The sequence below is a fragment of the Haliaeetus albicilla genome, chromosome W, assembly GCF_947461875.1.
Source record: "Haliaeetus albicilla chromosome W, bHalAlb1.1, whole genome shotgun sequence".
Taxonomy (NCBI): Eukaryota; Metazoa; Chordata; class Aves; order Accipitriformes; family Accipitridae; genus Haliaeetus; species Haliaeetus albicilla.
Genome location: NC_091515.1, coordinates 34234922 through 34261906, shown reverse-complemented (window position 1 = coordinate 34261906; position 26985 = coordinate 34234922).

The following is a 26985-nucleotide window of genomic DNA, read 5'->3' as shown; positions in this document are numbered from 1 at the left end:
GTTTTGGCTACAGCTGAGCAGTGCTGGCACAGCATCAAGGCTGTCTCTCCAACATTTTTGCCCCCCCGCCTCAATGGCAGGCTGGGGCAGGGCAAAATCTTGGGAGGGGACATAACCAGGACAGCTGACCTAAACCAACCAAACAGATATTCCATACCATATGACGTCAGCTCAGATATAAAAGCTAAGTAAAGGGAGATGGAAGGGGGGCATTTTGTCTTCCGGAGCAACCACTACACGTACTGAAGCCCTGCTTCCCGAGAAGTGGCTAGACATCGCCTGCTGATGGGAAGTAGAGAATAACATCATTTGTTTTTTCTTTGCTTTCGCGCGCGCAACCTTTGCTGTCACTTTATTAAACTGTCCTTATCTTGACCCACGAGCCTTTTGTTATATTTTCTCCCTCCGTCCAGCTGAGGAAGGGGAGTGATAGAGCGGCTTTGGTGGGCACCTGGCATCCAACCAGGGTCAACCCACTACAGTCCTTTTTGGCGCCCAACGTGGGGCAAGACAACGGCAGTTTTGCATTAAGCGTTCTATAGCTAGTTATTAAGTGGCAAGCTCCTGTGCAGGTCACGGAGCTTGTTAGCTGCTTGCTTATCTCTAGCTTGCTGAGTTTGGGAACATGTTAATGCAAATAATGGCTGCGTGCTTTGTCCTGGCACTGATGGCTTTGCTGTGTTGTGGGAGCTATCTTGTGGAGGAGATGAGGGAACACATCTCCCGCTCCCTACCAGGCATTGATGTGAATGGTTTTATTATGCAGGCTCCCGAGGTCCTTGTTCACCCTTATGTAAGCTGTTTAATACTAATAATTAATACTGGTGGCATATTATGGGTATTGTGGAATCTGGTCTCGTCCTGGTATAAGAGAAGGCAAGTTTTAGGTGAGGCAATACTTAAATGCGCCCTCAAGCGACCGGTGCCTGGGTGGCAGGGTATATGGAAGGATTTGGGCAGATTCCTAGGACGGTTATCACCTCCCATAATCTGGGACTTTACACCCGAACAGGCAAGTAACCCTGGCAAACTGATGCGCCACCTGATAGAAGGGTGCCTTGCCTATCCCAATGAAAACCAGCAGCTTCTCGCACTGTACTGGGGCCTGGCCTATGCCTACCGAGCCATAGTTCAACACTCTCAGAGGACCACGGTTGAGGCAGGGACCCAGACTGCATCTGAGGACACCATGCTCGAGATAGGGACCCAAACAACAACAACTACAGTAATTGCCCCAATAGTGAAAAGGAAGCAGTGGACAAGGAGATCAACGGGTCCATACCATCGATTAGTGAGAGAAGAAGAAGAAGAGGAAAGGCTTGATCTAGAAGCTGGTCCTTCGGTAAGGAAACTGGAGGAAGGAGTGAGGGAACTTAAACAGGAAGCGGAAACTACCCGGTCCCTGACGTCCTCAGAACTTCGGGACTTGCGGAAAGATTACAGCCGCCAGCCAGGTGAGCGGATTGCTGCCTGGCTGCTCCGATGCTGGGATAATGGGACTGATAGTCAGCAACTGGAAGGCAAGGAAGCCCAACAGCTGGGATCCCTTGCTAGAAACCGGGGAATTGAAAGAGGAATTGGAAAAGAGGCAGCAGTTTGCAGTCTCTGGAGCCGGCTTCTCTCAAGTGTGAGGGCAAGATATCCATTCAAGGAAGATCTTGTGAACTCCTCAGGAAAGTGGACTAGCGCAGATGAAGGCATCCAGTACCTGAGAGAGTTAGCAGTGGTGGAAGTCATCTACAGTGATCTAGATGATGAGGAAGTCTCCAAAGATCCAGAGGATGTCCTGTGCACACGGGCCATGTGGAGGAAGGTGATTCAAGGTGCCCCAGCATCGTATTCTAACAGCTTGGCAGCAATGTATTGTCCAGATATGGAAACACCAACTGTGGAGAAAGTGTCGTCTTGGCTCCAAAACTTTGAGGAAAATCTCTGTGTCTCCTCATCCCTACAGGACAGTGCCTTGGCTGTTAGGGACACTCCAAGAAATCAGTCCTCTCCTGCCCTGGTCAGAGGGAAAGGGAGCCCAAGGCATATGCCACGTGGTACACTCTGGTTCTTCCTGCGTGACCAGGGGGAGGACATGAGGAAGTGGGATGGCGAACCCACCTTTAAGCTGGAAGCCCGTGTGCGTGAACTGAGAGGGAAGACAGCTGTTAAGAAGGGGTCACCCAAGAAGAAGGCTGTCAGCGTAGTTGCTGTAGAGGCCCAAGAAAGCAATCAGCGATCCTCCAGGCATAGAAGAACTGAAACAACGTCCCTTGATTCTGGTGAGGGGACTTCTGGTCTGGTACCGCAAGGATCGGACAGTGAATATTCTGCTGAGGAACAGCAATAGAGGGTCCCTGCCTTCGGCCAGGAGGAGGAAAGGGATGACCGGATATACTGGACTGTGTGGATTCGATGGCCTGGCACATCAGACCCACAGAAGTATAAGGCTTTGGTAGACACTGGTGCACAGTGTACACTGGTGCCATCAGGATACAGGGGCACGGAACCCATCTGGATCTCTGGAGTGACAGGGGATGCCAAGAATTGACTATACTGGAGGCTGAAGTGAGCTTGACAGGGGACAAGTGGGAAAAGCAACCCATTGTGACTGGCCCAGAGGCCCCTTGTATCCTTGGCATTGACTACCTCAAGAGACGGTACTTCAAGGACCCAAAGGGGTACCGATGGGCTTTTGGTGTAGCCACTGTAAATGCAGAGAAGATCAAACAGCTATCTACTCTGCCTGGCCTCTCGGAAGATCCCTTCATTGTGGGATTGCTGCAAGTTGAAGAACAGCAGGTGCCAATCGCTACCAGGACGGTGCACCGTCGGCAATATCGGACAAACCGAGACTCCCTGGCTCCCATCCATGAGCTGATTCATCACCTAGAGAGCCAAGGAGTCATCAGCAAGACTCATTCACCTTTTAATAGTCCTATATGGCCAGTGCAAAAGTCTGATGGAGGGTGGAGGTTAACAGTAGATTATCGCGGCCTGAATGAAGTGACACCACCACTGAGTGCTGCTGTACCAGACATGTTAGAGCTCCAATATGAACTGGCATCAAAGGCAGCCACGTGGTATGCTACAATTGATATTGCCAATGCATTTTTCTCCATTCCTTTGGCAGCAGAGTGCAGGCCACAGTTTGCTTTCACATGGAGAGGTGTCCAATACACCTGGAATCGACTGCCCCAGGGGTGGAAGCACAGTCCTACCATTTGTCACGGACTAATCCAAACAGCACTGGAACAAGGCGATGCCCCTGAACATTTACAATACATAGATGACATCATCGTGTGGGGCAACAAGGCAGAAGAAGTGTTTGAAAAGGGGAAAAGAATAATTCAGATTCTTCTGAAAGCTGGTTTCGCCATAAAGAAAAGCAAGGTCAAGGGACCTGCACAGGAGATTCAGTTCTTGGGAATAAAATGGCAGGATGGATGCCGTCATGTCCCTATGGATGTGGTTAACAAGATAGCAACTATGTCTCCACCAGCTAACAAGAAAGAAACACAAGCTTTCCTAGGCCTTGTGGGGTTCTGGAGAATGCATATTCCAGGTTACAGTCAGCTTGTGAGCCCTCTCTATCGAGTAACGCGGAAAAAGAACTATTTTGAATGGGGCCCTGAACAACAACAAGCCTTTGAGCATATCAGACAAGAAATAGCTCGTGCAGTAGCTCTTGGGCCTGTCCGGACAGGACCAGATGTGCAAAATATACTCTACACTGCAGCTGGGGAGCATGGTCTCACCTGGAGCCTGTGGCAGAAAACACCAGGAGAAACCCGAGGTCAACCATTAGGGTTTTGGAGCCGGGGGTACCGAGGATCAGAAGCCCACTACACCCCGACTGAAAAAGAGATACTAGCAGCATATGAGGGGGTTCGAGCCGCTTCAGAAGTTGTTGGTACAGAAGCATATCTCCTCTTGGCACCACGATTGCCCGTGCTACACTGGATGTTCAAAGGAAACATCCCCTCTACACAGCATGCAACCAGCGCTACATGGAGTAAGTGGATAGCATTGATCACGCAACGGGCTCGACTGGGGAAATCTAACCGCCCAGGAATTCTGGAAGAGATCATGGACTGGTCAGAAGGCAGAGATTTTGGAGCATCACCTGAGGAGGTGGCTCGTGCCCAAGAGGCACCACCATATAATGAGTTATCAGAAGATGAAAGGTGTTATGCTTTGTTTACTGATGGATCCTGTTGTGTCGTAGGGAACCATTGGAAGTGGAAAGCTGCTGTGTGGAGTCCCACACCACAAGTCGTTGAGGCCACTGAAGGAGAAGGCGAGTCAAGTCAGTTTGCAGAAGTGAAAGCCATCTAACTAGCCCTAGACATTGCTGAACGAGAAAAATGGCCGGTACTCTACCTCTATACCGACTCCTGGATGGTGGCTAATGCCCTATGGGGGTGGCTACAGCAGTGGAAGAAGACCAATTGGCAATGCAGGGGTAAACCCATCTGGGCAGCAGCATTGTGGCAGGACATTGCTGCCCGTGTAGAACACATGACTCTAAAGGTACGTCATGTAGATGCTCACATGCCCAAAAGCCGTGCCACTGAAGAACATCGAAATAATGAACAGGTAGACAAGGCTGCCAAAATAGAAATAGCTCAGGTGGACCTGGACTGGGAGCATAAAGGTGGGCTATTTGTAGCTCGATGGGCCCATGAGACATCGGGACATCTAGGGAGAGATGCAACATATAGGTGGGCTCGTGATCGAGGGGTGGACCTGACCATGGAGGCCATTACACAGGTCACTCATGAATGTGAAACATGTGCTGCAATCAAATGAGCCACCAGAGTAAAGTCTCCCTGGAACAGAGGGCGGTGGCTGGGCTTTCGATATGGCGAGGCCTGGCAAATTGACTACATTGGACCACTGCCGCGAACACGCCAAGGCAAGCGCTACATACTCACCATGGTGGAAGCAACTACTGGTTGGCTAGAAACATATCCTGTAAACCATGCCACTGCCCGAAACACCATCTTAGGCCTCGAAAGGCAAATTTTATGGCGACACGGTACCCCAGAAAGAATTGAATCAGACAATGGGACTCATTTCCCAAATAACCTCATAAGCTCCTGGGCAAAGAAACATGGCATTGAGTGGGTGTACCACATACCCTATCACCCGCAAGCATCTGGGAAAATTGAGAGATATAATGGACTGTTGAAGACTATATTGAGAGCGCTAGGCAATGGGACATGGAAGCATTGGGATACAAATTTAGCAGAAGCCACTTGGCTAGTTAACACCAGAGGATCTGCTAACCGTCCTGGTCCTGCCCAAACAAAACCCCTACATACTGTGGGAGGAGATAAGGTCCCCGTAGTGCACATGGGGAAGTGGCTGGGGAAGGCAGTGTGGATTGCACCTCCCATGGGAAAAGGCAAACCCATTCGTGGGATTGTCTTTGCTCAGGGACCTGGGTGTACTTGGTGGGTAATGCGGAAGGATGGGGAGACCCAGTGTGTGCCTCAAGGACATTTAACCTTGGGGGAAAAATAATCTGTGATGTGAGTTGTATGTTGTAGGAAGTAATGTAGCAGGAATGACCTGAACTGCAGAGGAGTGAACTTCGCAAGGAACCAGACAAGTGCATCGGTGACCCAAACCAAGCTGGTGTTGGGGCCCAACGATCGAACATACTGCTTCTCCTGTCCTGACCACTCATCTTGATGGATGGGGCCCAAGTCATAACCTGTATGTGAACATCAGGAAGAGTGGAAGAAGCCCATGGAATATCTATCTCTTAAAGGACAGGGGATAGTAATTAATAAGAATGTATAAATCTGTATGTTGGGTATAAAAGTGGTTTAAGTATGTAGTTTCAGTTGTAAGTGTTGGTGAGAAAGGATTTCAGTAATGAGAATTAAATACAATAGTATGGTTAGAAGATATCTGTATTAAGTTATGTGGAACCTGAGCAGGACGCAAATGGTATGGAATAAGGGGTGGAGATTGTATTGGGTCTGGCTGAGATGGAGTTAATACTCCCCATAGCAGCCCTCATAGCACTGTGCTCTGCATCAGTAGCTAGAAAGGTGTTGATAGCACACCAGTGTTTTGGCTACAGCTGAGCAGTGCTGGCACAGCATCAAGGCTGTCTCTCCAACATTTTTGCCCCCCCCGCCTCAATGGCAGGCTGGGGCAGGGCAAAATCTTGGGAGGGGACATAACCAGGACAGCTGACCTAAACCAACCAAACAGATATTCCATACCATATGACGTCAGCTCAGATATAAAAGCTAAGTAAAGGGAGATGGAAGGGGGAGTATTTTGTCTTCCAGAGCAACCACTACGCGTACTGAAGCCCTGCTTCCCGAGAAGTGGCTAGACATCGCCTGCTGATGGGAAGTAGAGAATAACATCATTTGTTTTTTCTTTGCTTTCGCGCGCGCAACCTTTGCTATCACTTTATTAAACTGTCCTTATCTTGACCCACGAGCCTTTTGTTATATTTTCTCCCTCCGTCCAGCTGAGGAAGGGGAGTGACAGAACGGCTTTGGTGGGCACCTGGCATCCAACCACGGTCAACCCACTACACCCACGAATGGATTTACCTTTGCCTGAGGCAGGAGTAACCCAGAATGTCTCTCCTAACATATTTTTTATGTGCACTACGGGGACTTTATCCCCTTCTACAGTAGGTAAAAGTTCTGACTGGGCAGGGCCACCCCAATTGGCAGATCCTCTGGTGTTGACTAACCAGGTGGCTTTTGCTACATGTGTATCTCAATGTTTGAAAGTTCCACCCCCCATTGCTTTCAATGTAGTCTTTAACAGTCCATTGTATCCTTCGATTTTCCCAGAGGCTTGTGCGTGATAGGGGATATGATACACCCACTCAGTGCCATGCTCTTTGGCCCAGGTGTCTATGAGGTTGTTTCAGAAATTAGTCCCCTTGATAGACTCAATTCTTTCTGGGGTGCCATGTTGCCACAAGACCTGCTTCTCAAGGCCCAGGATAGTGTTCTGGGCAGTGGCATGGGGCACAGAATATGTTTCCAGCCATCCGGTGGTTGCTTCCACCATTGTAAGCACATGGCATTTGCCTTGGCGAGTTTGTGGGAGTGTGATATAGTCAATCTGCCAGGCTTCCCCATATTTATATTTCAGCCATCGCCCTCCATACCACAGGGGCTTTAACCACTTGGCTTGCTTAATTGCAGCACATGTTTCACACTCATGGATAACCTGTGCAATAGTGTCCATGGTCAAGTCCACACCTCGATCACGAGCCCATCTACATGTTGCATCTCTTCCCTGATGGCCTGAAGTATCATGGGCCCACTGAGCCATAAATAGCTCACCCTTATGTTGCCAGTCCAGGTCCACCTGAGCCACTTCAATCTTGGCAGCCTGATCCACCTGCTGGTTGTTCTGATGTTCTTCAGTGGCCCAACTCTTGGGTACATGAGCATCCACATGACGTACTTCTACAACCAGATTCTCTAGCCGGGACACAATATCTTGCCACAGTGTGGCAGCCCAAATGGGTTTACCTCTGCGCTGCCAGTTGCTCTGCTTCCATTGCTTTAACCACCCCCACAGGGCATTTGCCACCATCCATGAGTCAGTATAGAGATAGAGCACTGGCCACTTTTCTCTTTCAGCAATGTCTAATGCTAGCTGGATGGCTTTCACCTCTGCAAACTGACTCGATTCACCTTCTCCTTCAGCAGTTTCTGCAACTTGTCGTGTAGGACTCCATACAGCAGCCTTCCACCTCCGATGTTTTCCCACAATGCGACAGGACCCATCAGTGAACAGGGCATATTACCTCTCATTTTCCGGCAGTTTATTATACAGCGGGGCCTCTTCAGCATGCAACACCTCCTCCTCTGGCAACATTCCAAAATCTTTGCCTTCTGGCCAGTCCATGATCACTTCTAAAATTCCTGGGTGACTGGGGTTTCCTATGCGAGCCCGTTGTGTGATCAGTGCAATCCACTTACTCCACGTGGCATCAGAAGCATGATGTGTAGAGGGGACCCTCCCTTTGAACATCCAGCCCAGCACTGGCAGTCGGGGTGCTAGGAGGAGCTGTGTCTCAGTACCAACCACTTCTGAGCCGGCTCGAACTCCTTCATATGCTGCCAATATCTCTTTTTTAGTGGGAGTATAGCGAGCCTCGGATCCTCGATATCCTCGACTCCAAATCCCCAAGGGTCGACCTCGAGTCTCCCCAGGTGCTTTCTGCCAGAGGCTCCAGGTAGGGCCATTCTCTCCAGCTGCAGTATAGAGCATATTTTTAACATCTTGTCCTGCCCGGACTGGTCCAAGGGCTACTGCTTGAACAATCTCCCATTTAATTTGTTCAAAGGCTTGTTGTTGCTCAGGGCCCCATTTAAAATCATTCTTCTTCCAGGTCACTTGGTAGAGAGGACTTACAATTTGACTGTAATTTGGAATATGCATTCTCCAAAAGCCCATGACACCTAAGAAGGCCTGTGTTTCCTTTTTAGTAGTCGGTGGAGACATAGCTGCTATTTTGTTAATCACATCCATTGGGATCTGACGACGTCCATCTTGCCATTTTATTCCCAAAAACTGGATCTCCTGTGCAGGTCCCTTGACCTTACTTTCTTTTATGGCAAAACCGGCTTTCAGAAGGATTTGGATTATTTTCTTCTCTTTCTCAAAGACTTCTTCTGCTGTGTTGCCCCATACGATGATGTCATCAATGTATTGCAGGTGTTCCGGAGCTTCGCCTTTTTCCAGTGCAGTCTGGATTAGTCCATGGCAAATGGTGGGGCTGTGTTTCCACCCCTGGGGCAATCGATTCCAAGCGTACTGGACGCCCCTCCAAGTAAAGGCAAGTTGTGGACGACACTCTGCTGCCAGATGGACTGAGAAAAACACATTAGCAATGTCAATTGTGGCATACCAATACTGCTGCCTTTGACTCTAGTTCATATTGAAGTTCTAGCATATCCAGAACGGCAGCAGTCAGCAGTGGTGTGACTTCATTCAGGCTGCGATAGTCAACTGTTAGTCTCCACTCCCCATTAGATTTCCGCACTGGCCATGTGGGACTATTAAATCGTGAGCGAGTTTTGCTGATCACTCCTTGGGTCTCCAGTTGGCGAATCAACTTGTGGATGGGAATCAGGGAGTCTCGGCTGGTGCGATATTGCCGCCGGTGCACCGTTGTGGTACCAATTGGCACTTGTTGTTCTTCAACCCTCAGCAACCCCACAGTCAAAGGGTCTTGAGAAAGACCAGGCAGGGTGGACAGCTGTTCAGTGCCCTCCGTCTCCAAGGCAGCTATACCAAAAGCCCATCGATACCCCTTTGGGTCCTTAAAATACCCCCTCCTGAGATAGTCTATGCCAAGGATACACGGAGCCTCTGGACCAGTCACAATGGGGTGTTTCTGCCATTCATTCCCAGTTAGACTCACTTCAGCTTCCAATACAGTTCACTGTTGGGATCCCCCTGTCACACCAGAAATACAGATGGGTTCTGCCCCTTTATAACTTGATGGCATTAGAGTGCACTGTACACCACTGTCTACTAGAGCCTTGTACTCCTGTGGGTCTGATGTGCCAGGCCATCAAATCCACACAGTCCAATAGACCCGGTTATCCCTTTCCTCCACCTGGCTGGAGGCAGGGCCCCTCTAATTCTGGTTAGAGTATCCATTACCAACTTCTCGTAAAACTGACTCAGAATTCCCTTCAAGAGGATGAGAAATAAGATCAGCTCTTCTAATCTGTTTGGAAACTGGAACAGCATTTTTCCTGGTAGAATCCCCTTTTGTGGTGGTCTTTCCTCGCAACTCACGTACCCATGCATTTATGACTGAGGTAGGTTTTCCATCCCATTTCCTCATGTCCTCTCCGTGATCACATAGGTAAAACCACAGGGCACCTCATGGTGTGTACCTTCTATATTCTCTCTCTTGGGCAGAGGAGCGCTCCCTCCTAATAGCTGAGACATTGGTCCTTACAAGCGGGGAGTAGGACATATCCTCTTTGAATTGCTGGAAATCCTGGGACAGCTTCTCCACAGCCGAAATGCAAGCTTGTAGGGAGGAGGAGAGATTTTCTTCGTATTGCCGGAGTTGGCCAGCCACTTCCTCCACCATAGGTGCCTCTTCATCTTTCCAGGTCATTATCGCCAGTGAGTTGGCATGGGATGATGATATTGCGCTCCTTACAAACTTCCACCACGTGTTGTGTGCTTTGGACTTCATCTGGATCTTTGGGTAATTGTGGGTTGTCCGGGTCATGATGAATCGTCTCTAGCACAGCTAATTCCCTCAGGTATTGGATACCTCTTTCCATGGTGGTCCACTTGCTTGATTGACATATAACATCTTCCTTAAAGGGGTACCTTTCCTTCACGCTTGACAGGAGTCGCCTCCAGAGGCTGAGGGCTTGTGTCCCTTTTCCAACTGCCTTGTCAATGCCACCTTCCCTGGCAAGCGATCCCAGCAGCTTGGCATCCCTACCTTTTCATTCCAGACTACTAGCGCCATTGTCCCAGCATCGGAGGAGCCAGGTGATAATATGCTCACCTATATGGCGGCCAAAATCTTTTCGCATTTCCCGCAGCTCACTCAAGGATAGGGATCGGGTTATTACCTCTGGTTCTGCCTCTTCCTCCTGTTCCCATGATGACCCTGGTTCACCTTCATCCTTCGCTAAGCAAACTGATTTTTTTTGTATATTTCTTCTTCTGTATGGGGGCAACTGATACTGGTGCGTGTTGGTCTGCTGGTTTAGTTGCAGTACCGCTCGCGGGGTTTTGGATAACCGCATTGTCTGTTGCTAAGGTTTGGGTAGCTGCCGTGCTCATTGCTGGGGCTGGAGGGGCTGCAGTGCCTGTTTCTGAGGTTTGGGTAGCCACAGTTCTCGTCGCCAGGGCTGGAGGGGTCACAGTGCCTGTCACCAAGGTCTGGGTGGCCACAATGCTTGTCGCCGGGGCTGGAGGGGCCGTGGTGCCCATTGCTGAGGTTTGGGTGACTGCAGTGCTCATCGTTTTCTTGTTAGATCCAGAGACCTTCTCTTCCTCTTGAGGGTACTGAGTGGTGTTGAACAGGGCTCGATAGGCATAGGCCAGGCCCCAGCATGTTGCAGTGATTTGTATCTCTCTGGAGTTGCCAGGGTGACAGCATACCTTTGCCAAATATTTTACTAGCTCTTCTCTATCCTGCACTTGTTCAGGGGTGAATTTCCAAAACATTGGAGGTGCCCACTTTTCTAGGTACTTGCCCATACTACCCCACACACCCTGCCACTCATAATTATCCAGCCTCGGGGCAGATCTCTGGGTGATCTTCTTAAATAGTTGTTTAACCTTAAACAAGAGCTGAACCACATTCAGGAGCATGATAGATCCTAGCAGTAGGGCTAGGACTGTGCTGGTCCCAAAATCCCAAGAGTATTCAAATTTTTCAAAATTCTCAAACACCATTGTAACTGGACTGAAGGAGAAAGGAGAGGGGAAGTAAGGTACCCCACCCATAGACTGGTTTTCCATGGAGGAAAGGTAAATGGTGTAATTATTAATAGTTTCCCACAGATGGCTCCCGCAGTATAAAGGTGACAATGCTGAGTGCAAATACCAGATTAATCCTACAACCGATGACTTTATCATACCATAAACCAGTGTTATACAATACATCAAAGCGAAAACCTTAATCCACCTCCCACAGATGATAAGCAGCAACACAAGGACTACACACAACAAGCGAGGTGATACATAACAGAACTTTAAAAACCAGAGCAACAACTCTAAGAATACATAAATCAACATAGTGACCAACAACTATTAGACCAATATAATGAATGCTTATAACAAATTTGTTTTAACAAGCTCTGGTCAGGTTTGTCATTATCTCATCCCTTTGTGTCCCACTTTGGGTGCCAAAATGGACTGTCGTGGTTTAACCCCAGCCAGCAACTAAGCACCACGCAGCCGCTCACTCACTCGCCTCCATCCAGTGGGATGGGGGAGAAAATCGGGAAAAAAGAAGTAAAACTCGTGGGTTGAGATAAGAACGGTTTAATAGAACAGAAAAGAAGACACTAATAATGATAATGATAACACTAATAAAATGACAACAGCAATAATAATAAAAGGATTGGAATGTACAAATGATGCGCAGTGCAGTTGCTCACCACATGCTGATCGATACCCAGTTAGTCCACGAGCGACGATCCCCCACCCCAGTTTATATACTAGATGTGATGTCACATGGTATGGAATACCCTGTTGGCCACTTTGGGTCAGCTGCCCTGGCTGTGTCCCCTCCCGAATTCTTGTGCCCCTCCAGCTTTCTCGCTGGCTGGGCATGAGAAGCTGAAAAATCCTTGACTATAGTCTAAACACTACTTAGCAACAACTGAAAACATCAGTGTTATCAACATTCTTTGCATACTGAACTCAAAACATAGCACTGTACCAGCTACTAGGAAGACAGTTAACTACATCCCAGCTGAAACCAGGACATCAGTTCATCTGGATTTAGATCAGATGGACAATATAAGAAATACAATGATTTTCCCCCTTAGTAGAAACGAGGCTCTTAATCTCCCTTCTCCTTTAGAATAGCAACACTATTCTAACAAAATTTATCTACTCTCCCAATGTGTGCACATTCTTTTTTGGCTAGACATTCAATTGTGAAACATTTGTTATTTATATTTTTCTGTAGAATCATTACTATCAATGACACACTTACAAATCTGTACCAGGACCCAGAAGACTTTTCATTAGATAGTATATTGAAGTATGTGTGTACAACTGTAGCTGTTTCATGGATTGGCTCTAAAATAAGAGAATGTACTTTCCTTTTGGTTCAGTTCCCTTTTAGGGACTAAACAGCTACCTTTATGGTTTTTATATAGGTTTTCCTGACAGCCAAAGTTAAGTGAATGTAGCACTCTGGCTGGATGTTTATATGATTGTTTCATCTATTATTCAGATAAATCATGCTTTCCATAACATGTTGTGGTTGAGATATTTGTACACCACTTTTGTACAATCAGTCAAAGATAATAAGGAGACTAAAGGGGCAGAGAACAGATTTTTGTTTACTTATTATTAAATCTTTCTTTCCTGTTTGACCTGCAATAGATTACCTGATGGACACCACAAGGTTGGAAGATTTGCCTTCTGCAGCTGTTAGTGTTGATTTCACTGTGAGAATTGCTACAAGGGCCATAAAGTTCAGAGCATCTCCCCGCTATGTGGTGTGCTGCCGAGATACCCAGGAGGACTTTATGGGTTATGAGGCTACCAGATGTGCTCGGGAGAGTACAAATTGATTCCTAATTTAAGGTAGATTTAACACTTTCTAGCATTATCAAATCCATCCTTTCAAGATGCAGACTGTATACTAAGCAATGAAAAATATTCTAGTGAGCACCAGAACAGGCAGTTCAAGAATCTACTCCCAAAATGTTAGCTACCTTGCCATTATCAGTCTGAAAGTTCCATCAATTCAAAGTTTTTAGATCCTTCGTGATCAAATTCCTATTTGTATCCACAAGCAAGCAGAGCAGAGTGCAATCACATAAGCGCCCTTAATGGACCTCAGCTCTGAACTGAAGGAGGCCATGCTCTGTTCAGTCACCCCATCTCCATGTCCATTCAGTCTCTTCTCTAAATTGCTATGCTGTGTGATAATTGTTTCTTATAGAGTGGACAATTGCTCCCCTGGAAACTGAAACGATACTTCAAATGGTTTGGAAGAGGCCATCAAGCCTCTATCAGCTGCAGGGTTGGTAGCAACAGAGGCTGCTAGAAGGCTGGGAACTCCCCAGACTCTTTGGAGATCATTCACCCCACAGAAGATTTCAGCCCTTGCCTGCAATTTTAACACTGAGAAATTTTAAAACCATAAATCATGTATTCTCTGTCCTGTTGGCTTTGTGTTCTGATGTGCTGACAAGCAGAAATATTCTAGCAATGTTAGGAAGCGGTTAAGAAAGATAACAATAATTAAAGCAAGCAGGAAGAAGACAGCTGGAAGGAAGAATTCCTTCTGTTCCTCAAACAGTAAAAGACAATAATGGCACTGGAAAAATAAAGCATCCAAAAATTTATCACAAAAAAACCCCAAGGTACTTCAAACACACTTGCATATCCACATGCATTTCTTGAAAGAATCTTTAAAAATGGTCTGAACATCCCCCTGGATTTCAGTTCAGGGCAAACTGTTCCAGAAGTCGACAAGACATTAGCTCACAAAATTATTTTCCTGTCATTTTATAGTCATCTCTTGTTTTAGAAAGTCCAAAACCAAGCAATAAAATTGTAAAGCAAACTAGAAATAAATAAAAGAAAACCCCACCCCAACACCAACCCCTCTCCTCCCAACTCTGATTTCAGGTATTTAAAAAAAAAATTTTTGTTACACTTTTTAAGCAGATCAAAATGTAACAGAGGTTATTCTTTGTGCATTTTTGCTTACCTGTACAAGATCAAGAAGGCCTGAAGCGTTAGGACCTGTTAGTCTGGCACTAGCAGGGTTATGACAGCACTTCTAATGGCGGATTTCACTTTTTTGATAACTGTTGGTGGCCTGTGGTTGGTGATATCTGGAGGTGATGGTCCGTCTGTGCTTCAAGTTTGCCATCTTGACCATCAAGAAAAGCAAAACAAGCAAAACTTGAACTCCAAACAATTCCTAATGATTCAGTGCATTTCCAAAAGAGATAACATGCCAGCACAGTTCTATTTATTCCCTCCTTTTCAAGGGAGGCAACTTTAAAAATCAAGCTATTATCTTCAAAAACCAAAGTATAAAGCCTATCAGATAGTTACTGTATGGTGGCAGGTCATATTCCTAACTCCAGTCAACAGCAACTTGTTAAATACTGTTTCCCAGAAGTTAATTACTCTTAGGTGTGGTTGAGAAATTAGAATTCCAGTTACATTTTATGGGCAATGGGAACAGTGTCTCTTGGCTAATTAAAATCCTTTTTTGTAACGGAGAGCACAAGAAGCAAATAGGCCTCTGATTTGATGGCCACTGATTTCCTGTGTGAGGATCTGATAGGGAGTTGTATGTTTAGTAGCATGTTCAGCAGGTACAGGAGATGGATTTGTGTAAAACTTCCTTAAATTAAATGTGTACGCTCTGGGATACCTATGTGTTTGAGAACAAAGAACAGAAAGAAAGTGAAAATATCCTATTAAACCCCATTTAAGAACTGCTTTAGCGTTTGTGAAGTGTAGGGCCTCATTAAAGCTGCCGTTCCTGGAATCCAGGCAAAACACTTTGCACAATTCAATTGTTGTTTCTACAACTAATTATTTTTATTTTCTAATAAATGCCCTGTGCCATGAGCAAAGAGCAGTTTTTTTTTCTTTCCATTTAGCAGAGCTTCAAATGCTTACAATAAAGGTGAGTGCATTTTACTGCTCTTTGGCTTCAGCTAATTCTGTTCTATAACAAAATCAATTAGACTGGTGTAGTCCTTATTTTTTTCCCCTCATTTCCGGCTGTTGAACTTGAATCTTTCTCAGAAGTACTTTCTCCCTGAGTCACAATATTATTTTTTTTAATGTCATAATAAATTGATTGATGTTTGGTTTAAATAGCAGAGATGAGAAAGTAACCAAACAGGCAGCTTCAGAACAAAGACTGGAACATGAAAAGACAATTCAAGCCTTTGCTTTTCCACTGATGAGGCATTCCCTATTTATGAAAAATAAATTAATTCCCTGCTTACGTTTGTTGTTTTCCTAGTTATATATATTTTCAGCATTAATTAATGGAGACATGAGAGACTGCAGTACAAAAAGCCCTAAGCAATATGAATGGATGCTTGGGCTGACTGAATAGCTTTTCTCCTTTGAGCATTGTTTTAAGTGATGGCTAGAACAAGGAAAAGACTCTTTCCCCCTTTTTGAGATTGTGCTGGTTTTGGCTGGGATATAGTTAATTTTCTTCACAAAAAGAAATGAAATATGAAATGATATTGCTGCGGATATTGCTGCTGGTGCACCGTTGTGGTACCAATTGGCACTTGTTGTTCTTCAACCCTCAGCAACCCCACAGTCAAAGGGTCTTGAGAAAGACCAGGCAGGGTAGACAGCTGCTCAGTGCCCTCTGTCTCCAAGGCAGCTATACCAAAAGCCCATCGATACCCCTTTGGGTCCTTAAAATACCCCCTCCTGAGATAGTCTATGCCAAGGATACACGGAGCCTCTGGACCAGTCACAATGGGGTGTTTCTGCCATTCATTCCCAGTTAGACTCACTTCAGCTTCCAATACAGTTCACTGTTGGGATCCCCCTGTCACACCAGAAATACAGATGGGTTCTGCCCCTTTATAACTTGATGGCATTAGAGTGCACTGTGCACCACTGTCTACTAGAGCCTTATACTCCTGTGGGTCTGATGTGCCAGGCCATCAAATCCACACAGTCCAATAGACCCGGTTATCCCTTTCCTCCACCTGGCTGGAGGCAGGGCCCCTCTAATTCTGGTTAGAGTATCCATTACCAACTTCTCGTAAAACTGACTCAGAATTCCCTTCAAGAGGATGAGAAATAAGATCAGCTCTTCTAATCTGTTTGGAAACTGGAACAGCATTTTTCCTGGTAGAATCCCCTTTTGTGGTGGTCTTTCCTCGCAACTCACGTACCCATGCATTTATGACTGAGGTAGGTTTTCCATCCCATTTCCTCATGTCCTCTCCGTGATCACATAGGTAAAACCACAGGGCACCTCATGGTGTGTACCTTCTATATTCTCTCTCTTGGGCAGAGGAGCGCTCCCTCCTAATAGCTGAGACATTGGTCCTTACAAGCGGGGAGTAGGACATATCCTCTTTGAATTGCTGGAAATCCTGGGACAGCTTCTCCACAGCCGAAATGCAAGCTTGTAGGGAGGAGGAGAGATTTTCTTCGTATTGCCGGAGTTGGCCAGCCACTTCCTCCACCATAGGTGCCTCTTCATCTTTCCAGGTCATTATCGCCAGTGAGTTGGCATGGGATGATGATATTGCGCTCCTTACAAACTTCCACCACGTGTTGTGTGCTTTGGACTTCATCTGGATCTTTGGGTAATTGTGGGTTGTCCGGGTCATGATGAATCGTCTCTAGCACAGCTAATTCCCTCAGGTATTGGATACCTCTTTCCATGGTGGTCCACTTGCTTGATTGACATATAACATCTTCCTTAAAGGGGTACCTTTCCTTCACGCTTGACAGGAGTCGCCTCCAGAGGCTGATGGCTTGTGTCCCTTTTCCAACTGCCTTGTCAATGCCACCTTCCCTGGAAAGCGATCCCAGCAGCTTGGCTTCCCTACCTTCTAATTCCAAGCTATTAGCCCCAATGTCCCAGCATCGGAGGAGCCAGGTGATAATATGCTCACCTATATGGCGGCTGAAATCTTTTCGCATATCCCACAGCTCACTCAGGGATAGGCATCGGGTTATTACCTCTGGTTCTGCCTCTTCCTCCTGTTCCCATGATGACCCTGGTTCACCTTCCTCCTTCGCTAAGCGAACTGATTTTTTTGTATATTTCTTTTTCTGTACGGGGGAACTGATACTGGTACGGGTTGGTTCTCTGATTTAGCTGCCGTGTTCATTGCTGGGGTTGGAGTGGCTGCAGTGCCTGTCGCCTTGTTGTTAGGTCCAGAGACCTTCTCTTCCCCTTGAGGGTACTGAGTGGTGTTGAACAGGGCTCGATAGGCATGGGCCAGGCCCCAGCATGTTGCAGTGATTTGTATCTCCCTGGAGCTGCCGGGGTGACAGCATACCTTTGCCAAATATTTTACTAGTTCTTCTGGATCCTGCACTTGTTCAGGGGTGAATTTCCAAAACATTGGAGGTGCCCACTTTTCTAGGTACTTGCCCATACTACCCCACACACCCTGCCACTCATAATTATCCAGCCTCGGGGCAGATCTCTGGGTGATCTTCTTAAATAGCTGTTTAACCTAAAATGAGAGCTGAACCACATTCAGAAGTATGCTAATTCCTAGCAGTAGGGCTAGGACCGTGCTAGTCCCAACATCCCAGGAGTATTCCAATTTTTCAAAATTCTCAAACACCATTGTAACTGGACTGAAGGAGAACGGAGAGGGGAAGAAAGGTACCCCACTCATAGACTGGTTTTCCAAGGAGGAAAGGTAAATGGTATAATTATTAATAGTTTCCCACAAATGGCTCCCAAAGTATAAAGGTGACAATGCTAAGTGCAAATACCGGATTAATCCCACAACTGATAACTTTATCATACCATAAGCCAGTATTACACAAAACATCAAAGCAAAAACCTTAATCCACCTCCCACGGATGATAAGGAGCAGAAGAGGGACTACATAAAGCAAGCGAGGTGATACATAACAGAGCTTTAAAAACCAGAGCAACAACTCTAAGAACATATTAATCAACATAATGAAAGCTTATAACAAATTTGTTTTACCAAGCTCTGGTCAGGTTTGTCATTATCTCAACCCTTCGTGCCCCACGTTGGGCGCCAAAATGGACTGTCGTGGTTTAACCCCAGCCAGCAACTAAGCACCACGCAGCCGCTCACTCACTCGCCTCCATCCAGTGGGATGGGGGAGAAAATTGGGAAAAGAAGTAAAACTCATGGGTTGAGATAAGAATGGTTTAATAGAACAAATAAGAAGAAACTAATAATGATAATGATAACGCTAATAAAATGACAACACTAGTAATAAAAGAATTGGAATGTACAAATAATGCACAGGGCAATTGCTCACCAACCAACACCCAGGTAGTCCCCGAGCGGCGATTCCCTGCCCCCACTTCCCAGTTCCTATACTACATGGGACGTCACATGGTATGGAATACACCGTTGGCCAGTTTGGGTCAGGTGCCCTGGCTCTGTCCTGTGCCAGCTTCTTGTGTCCTGGCTGGGCATGTGAAGCTGAAAAATCCTTGACTATAGTATAAACACTATTTAGCAACAACTGAAAACATCGGTGTTATCAACATTCTTTGCATACTGAACTCAAAACATAGCACTGTACCAGCTACTAGGAAGACAGTTAACGCTATCCCAGTTGAAACCAGGACACCCTGCCACAGGCTCCAGGTGAGACCATGCTCCCCAGCTACAGTGTAGAGTACATTTTGTACATCTGGTCCTGTCCGGACAGGCCCAAGAGCTACTGCACGAGCTATTTCCTGTCTGATATGCTCAAAAGCTTGTTGTTGCTCAGGGCCCCATGCAAAATAGTTCTTCTTTCAGGTTAGTCGATAGAGAGGGCTCACAAGCTGACTATAACCTGGAATATGCATTCTCCAGAACCCCACAAGGCCTAGGAAAGCTTGCGTTTCTTTCTTGTTAGCTGGTGGAGACATAGTTGCTATCTTGTTAACCACATCCATAGGGACATGACGGCATCCATCCTGCCATTTTATTCCCAAGAACTGAATCTCCTGTGCAGGTCCCTTGACCTTGCTTTTCTTTATGGCGAAACCAGCTTTCAGAAGAATCTGAATTATTCTTTTCCCCTTTTCAAACACTTCTTCTGCCTCGTTGCCCCACACGATGATGTCATCTATGTATTGTAAATGTTCAGGGGCATCGCCTTGTTCCAGTGCTGTTTGGATTAGTCCGTGACAAATGGTAGGGCTGTGCTTCCACCCCTGGGGCAGTCGATTCCAGGTGTATTGGACACCTCTCCATGTGAAAGCAAACTGTGGCCTGCACTCTGCTGCCAAAGGAATGGAGAAAAATGCATTGGCAATATCAATTGTAGCATACCACGTGGCTGCCTTTGATGCCAGTTCATATTGGAGCTCTAACATGTCTGGTACAGCAGCACTCAGTGGCGGTGTCACTTCATTCAGGCCGCGATAATCTACTGTTAACCTCCACCCTCCATCAGACTTTTGCACTGGCCATATAGGACTATTAAAAGGTGAATGAGTCTTGCTGATGACTCCTTGGCTCTCTAGGTGATGAATCAGCTCATGGATGGGAGCCAGGGAGTCTCGGTTTGTCCGATATTGCCGACGGTGTACCGTCCTGGTAGCGATTGGCACCTGCTGTTCTTCAACTTGCAGCAATCCCACAATGAAGGGATCTTCCGAGAGGCCAGGCAGGGTAGATAGCTGTTTGATCTTCTCTGCATTTACAGTGGCTACACCAAAAGCCCATCGGTACCCCTTTGGGTCCTTGAAGTACCCTCTCCTGAGGTAGTCTATGCCAAGGATACAAGGGGCCTCTGGGCCAGTCACAATGGGGTGATTTTCCCACTTGTCCCCTGTCAAGCTCATTTCAGCCTCCAATATAGTCAATTCTTGGCATCCCCCTGTCACTCCAGAGATCCAGATGGGTTCCGTGCCCCTGTATCCTGATGGCACCAGCATACACTGTGCACCAGTGTCTACCAAAGCCTTATACTTCTGTGGGTCTGATGTGCCAGGCCATCGAATCCACACAGTCCAGTATATCCGGTCATCCCTTTCCTCCTTCTGGCCGAAGGCAGGGACCCTCTATTGCTGTTCCTCATCAGAGTATTCACTGTCTGACCCTTGCGGTGCCAGACCAGAAGTCCCCTCACCAGAATCAAGGGAGGTGGTTTCAGTTCTTCTGTGCCTGGAGGATCGCTGATTGCTTTCTTGGGCCTCTACAGCAACTACGCTGACAGCCTTCTTCTTGGGTGACCCCTTCTTAACAGCTGTCTTCCCTCTCAGTTCACGCACACGGGCTTCCAGCTTAAAGGTGGGTTCGCCATCCCACTTCCTCATGTCCTCCCCCTGGTCACGCAGGAAGAACCAGAGTGTACCACGTGGCATATGCCTTGGGCTCCCTTTCCCTCTGACCAGGGCAGGAGAGGACTGATTTCTTGGAGTGTCCCTAACAGCCAAGGCACTGTCCTGTAGGGATGAGGAGACACAGAGATTTTCCTCAAAGTTTTGGAGCCAAGACGACACTTTCTCCACAGTTGGTGTTTCCATATCTGGACAATACATTGCTGCCAAGCTGTTAGAATACGATGCTGGGGCACCTTGAATCACCTTCCTCCACATGGCCCGTGTGCACAGGACATCCTCTGGATCTTTGGAGACTTCCTCATCATCTAGATCACTGTAGATGACTTCCACCACTGCTAACTCTCTCAGGTACTGGATGCCTTCATCTGCGCTAGTCCACTTTCCTGAGGAGTTCACAAGATCTTCCTTGAATGGATATCTTGCCCTCACACTTGAGAGGAGCCGGCTCCAGAGACTGCAAATTGCTGCCTCTTTTCCAATTCCTCTTTCAATTCCCCGGTTTCTAGCGAGGGATCCCCGCTGTTGGGCTTCCTTGCCTTCCAGTTGCTGACTGTCAGCCCCGTTATCCCAGCATCAGAGCAGCCAGGCAGCAATCCGCTCACCTGGCTGGCGGCTGTAATCTTTCTGCAAGTCCCGAAGTTCTGAGGACGTCAGGGACCGGGTAGTTTCCGCTTCCTGTTTAAGTTCCCTCACTCCTTCCTCCAGTTTCCTTACCGAAGGACCAGCTTCTAGATCAAGCCTTTCCTCTTCTTCTTCTTCTCTCACTAATCGATGGTATGGACCCGTTGATCTCCTTGTCCACTGCTTCCTTTTCACTATTGGGGCAATTACTGTAGTTGTTGTTGTTTGGGTCCCTATCTCGAGCATGGTGTCCTCAGATGCAGTCTGGGTCCCTACCTCAACCGTGGTCCTCTGAGAGTGTTGAACTATGGCTCGGTAGGCATAGGCCAGGCCCCAGTACAGTGCGAGAAGCTGCTGGTTTTCATTGGGATAGGCAAGGCACCCTTCTATCAGGTGGCGCATCAGTTTGCCAGGGTTACTTGCCTGTTCGGGTGTAAAGTCCCAGATTATGGGAGGTGATAACCGTCCTAGGAATCTGCCCAAATCCTTCCATATACCCTGCCACCCAGGCACCGGTCGCTTGAGGGCGCATTTAAGTATTGCCTCACCTAAAACTTGCCTTCTCTTATACCAGGACGAGACCTGATTCCACAATACCCATAATATGCCACCAGTATTAATTATTAGTATTGAACAGCTCACATAAGGGTGAACAAGGACCTCCTGTGACCTGCACAGGAGCTTGCCACTTAATAACTAGCTATAGAACGCTTAATGCAAAACTGCCATTGTCGTGCCCCACGTTGGGCGCCAAAAAGGACTGTGGTGGGTTAACCCTGGTTGGATGCCAGGTGCCCACCAAAGTCGCTCTATCACTCCCCCTCCTCAGCTGGACAGGGGGGAGAAAATATAACAAAAGGCTCGTGGGTCAAGATAAGGACAGTTTAATAAAGTGATAGCAAAGGTCGCGCGCGAAAGCAAAGAAAAACAAATGATGTTATTCTCTACTTCCCATCAGCAGGTGATGTCTAGCCGCTTCTCGGGAAGCAGGGCTTCAGTACGCATAGTGGTTGCTCTGGAAGACAAAAATGCCCCCCTTCCGTCTCCCTTTACTTAGCTTTTATATCTGAGCTGACGTCATATGGTATGGAATATCTGTTTGGTTAGTTTAGGTCAGCTGTCCTGGTTATGTCCCCTCCCAAGATCTTGCCCTGCCCCAGCCTGCCATTGAGGGGAGGGGCAAAAATGTTGGAGAGACAGCCTTGATGCTGTGCCAGCACTGCTCAGCAGTAGCCAAAACACTGGTGTGCTATCAACACCTTTCTAGCTACTGATGCAGAGCACAGCGCTATGAGGGCTGCTATGGGGAGTATTAACTCCATCTCAGCCAGACCCAATACATTAATATTTACTTTAAATTGACCAGTTATATACATTACTGTTGATCATCGTTATCAGTTCTCTACCAAAACAAGAGTGAGCTTCTGCTCATAGCACTACTTTATTGTCATCTTAACAGAAATATTTGAGAAAATGGTGGTAAGTAGGAACAACATTCTTAACAGACGAGTTCAGGTTTACAAGCATTTTCAGAAAGCAAACACCATTTTGCTGTACCTATTGTATTGTTACACTTACACAACAAAACTCCTCTGAACCACACATGTAGTTGTTGTATATGTTGCTGGAACCTACCTGCCCTTTTAACTCACTTTTCAAGCAGTGCAATTGAACTTTATTATACAGTATTTGTCCACTACAGTGGGGAAAATTGAATGGGAAGAAAGGTAGCAGAGGAAGGGAGCAGAGAGGGAAGGACTAGGATAGAACAAACAGGAAATACATTTAAGAGTACAGATAACTGACAGTAAAATATACATTCTTTAGTTAGCAAGCAGAAAAAAAGGAAAGGACTTGCACACATACATTCTAAAGCAGAAGACAAGAATGTCAAGAGTGTATTCTTCCCCCACTGCCAGATGGAAGGGCTGTTATTATAAATGAAAAGCAGCAGTAGTGGATGCCAGGCACCTTTGTTGTGTGCCAGATTCTGAAGTCCAGATGTAAGCAGGTTACCCCTGGGACAGGACAGGCTTCAGGTCCTGTAGCAGAACAGAACCAATCATGGTTTTCTCAGTGTTTATGATGAGCTGTGCTGTAGAGCTCTCCTTCAGCTCCACTGTGACTAACACCAGTGACCCTCTGTGCTCAGTCTTAGCTGCAAACCTGGAGGGGGAAGAAAAAATAAAAAATAAAACAAAAATCACTAAGGATCTTAAAGTTAAAGACTGCTAATATTTCTTTCTGCAAATGTTAAATGAGCTCAAATATAATAAAACGCCTTCAATTTCATTAATTTATTTCAGGGGATAAACCATAAAAACTTCCATAAATTCTTCAGAAAGAATTTGTTCAGCATTGTGTAAATATTTTTGTATTTAAGAAGGACAAAAAAATATCATGCAAAATTGTGTATTTAATAGTACAAACAATAAAATATATTTAAGTCAAATTATTATGTAAATTCTAATTCTTCAGTTCATCTACAATACTCAAGAACTATTTTAGTGCACACTAACAACTTGAATTCAGCTGTATGGAGTTCTCCATGGATAACTGTCATTATTTGGTGCCCCAAAGAAAATGCAACTATGCTAAATGTAATAGAACACTTCCAAAAAGCCAAACTGTTGTACTTTCAGAAAAGTGCATCCTCCTGCCATATTAGGAATTAATTCAAACTAAAAATATTCAAACTTATAAACATCCAACATGATCATTTGAAAAGATGGTAACAGTGTTATCAATTAATATGTATATTATGATTGAAATAACCAGGGAACTGCTAAAATCCTGTGTACAGCCCCCATCAGTTAATATTTAAAATAGGGAAACAGTAACTAGACATGATTTAGGGTTTAGGAACTAACTAGTAGACAATGGGGCTTTATGTTTATGTGAGAAAAGGTAATGGATTGTGGTCTGATCAACAAACCTTGAAGAACCACTTGGAACTGCCAAGATTAGGGAAGAAGTAGGTAAAAGGTAATTCCTACAGGGGGAGATGGCAACCACCGACTCATTGACCACCTACTCAAATTATACCACCTACTCAAAAGAAGACAATGAAGGAAGAAGACAGAGTCTGTGCACTAGTTTACATGAGGGGCAAAGAAGAAAAAACCAATCATTAAGGAAAACAACAATGAATATGTATTAGTTAAGTGTATAAATGTGGGAATTTTTGAGACAAGGGTGTGCTGTCTTGAGACAGGCACCCATTCATGTGCATCAACGAAATTAATTTGAAAATACCTCGACTCTGTGTGTTCTTGGCTTGCACACTGGGTAAACGGACCCCGTTTGTGGGACAACAGCAGCAAGACACCAAATCATTCCATCTGTGAATTTATCACCAGAATATTAAATCATAAAAATGTGGTCAATATTTCTAAATATTGTATGATAAATATTACTCCCCACTACAAAGCAAATTAAAAAAAAAAAAACAATCAAAACTACACCAGAAACAAAAGTTAGGACAATGCACCATTACTAAATTCCAAGACATGAAGAACCCACTAATTATATGGAAATAAAAGCAAAACTAGCCTTTTAAACACTACAATTGACTGAAAAGCCATTTTAGGCACAATGAACTTTTGTCAGTCCTGTTAATTCATTCTGCATGCACAGCCAGGCCCAAGAGATGGGAAGGAAGAGGATGGCAACAGCCTAGTCCTCCATCTTTCATAAGGAGCACACCATGCTTTTTTGCCCACTCACACACACACCACCACCACCACCCATCCCACCCCACCCGTTACTTGACAACAATAAAGTTGCTGCACATGGGCTTTTGAAAACACTAACAAGTGTAGAACAGGTCCGTGGCCCAGTCTGACCCCACTTTGCAGGGCCAATCTCCTCTCCTCTTTCTGAATGACACGTGTGAATCAGAGCCATCTGCCTCAATTTGCACAACATTTTCAGCCACAATAGGACCCAGTTAGCCCTGACAGCAGCTTACAATACAGAAAAATCAAACCACTGGGCTGACAGCACTGCTGTCGGCTATTCAAGAGCAAACCAACTGGTGTCTCATGTCTGACAATTAACACGGGCCTAGCAAAGCCCCTACCCAAGCCCTTGGGGATCTGTTTAATTACCATCAACATAAAGGATGGAGTTTATCAGGAGATAAAAAAACACTCCAGACTTAATATTAGCTACTTAAGCAGGAAGCAGGTTCTCTTTAAATGAGAAGTAATTTCTGTCTCTTTTTAAACTAAGCATATAAAAATCTCATAACACATTATACTAATTAAGGAAACATGGGGCACTTCTCTAATGTCACCCATCACAGGTCAATCTATTTCTTTTGCCCAGATTATAGATACATTCATAGACCTCTCCCTTCAATAAGAGATTCTAAAACAATGTTACTACTATAAAAATTAACTACTTAGCTAGTTATATCAAAGATTTAATCTATTTGCACTGCGATGTAAAAGATCACTATTTCTCTTGTTGATTTTGACAGGGGGATAATTATAGAAACAATAGTCTTATTAGTCACTTTATTTACTTAACAGTTGTGTCTTGGGACAACACAGAAGCAGATTATGTCTGGTATGCACATAAAAAGGTTGGTAGTTGGCACTCCTGCTGTGTTTCATAGCCCCAAGGCTTGATTTTACCCTCTTTTATTAAAACCTGAAAGTAATACAAAGTCAGTGTTTTGCAAAAGCCAAGGTGGCCCAAAGCATGAGAGATGAGTTTTTAGCTGATATTTTTACATGTGGATTTGCAAAATCATATAGGGGATCAATAGTACTTTTCCATACCTCTGAACAAAACACATAAAATCAATAAAAAGTGAGTTTGTATGTGGTTTGAAAGATGTAAAGGGTCTGATACTCAGATAATTTTACACAAAGTGTTAGTATGCATAACTAGCATTGGGTAATCAGTTTGTATCAATGGTCACTGATCTGGAATTGCTTAGTGAAAAAACAATTGGAACAGAACGAGATGACCTATTTCACCATTAAAAAGGGTATATGGAAGAACAACTATACAATGGGTTTACCACTGCTTTTGAATTTCGGAAACAGAAATCTGTTCTTTAAAATAAGGAAGATAATTTAGTTTCTAAAGAGAGTTAGAACAAATAAGTTTATACAATCTTTGAAACTGAATACAGTTATTAAAGGATGAAGCAGTTGACTTCTTGTTGCAAGACACAATCAGTAAAACTGATTTGCTAATTTCGATGTTTTAAAAATACTGTTGTTGCAGAAAAACTCGGAATAAAGAACTTAACACCAATTTAGTGTAGATAAGCAGACACTTCTTTATTGACGGCCGGGTGCGTGGGTGAGTCCTCTCACGAACCACGCACACCTGAACACCAAAATCATACACCTTATATTGAACTTATTCATGCATATTCATTAGATTTCCGAGAAATGTTATGCATATTCATTAGATTTCTGGGAAGTTATTAGCATATGCAAATGTCCTTTATGCAGGCGCATTGAAGGTCTCTGGTGGTCTTCTGGAGTCCTCTGGTGGTCTTTCATAGTCTTCCTCACTTGTCCGCTTCTTGACCTTCTTTAGGTGATTCTGCGCAGTTTGGCCCTTGGCAGGTAACTACAAGTTGCTTCATTTGACTCTTCTCAG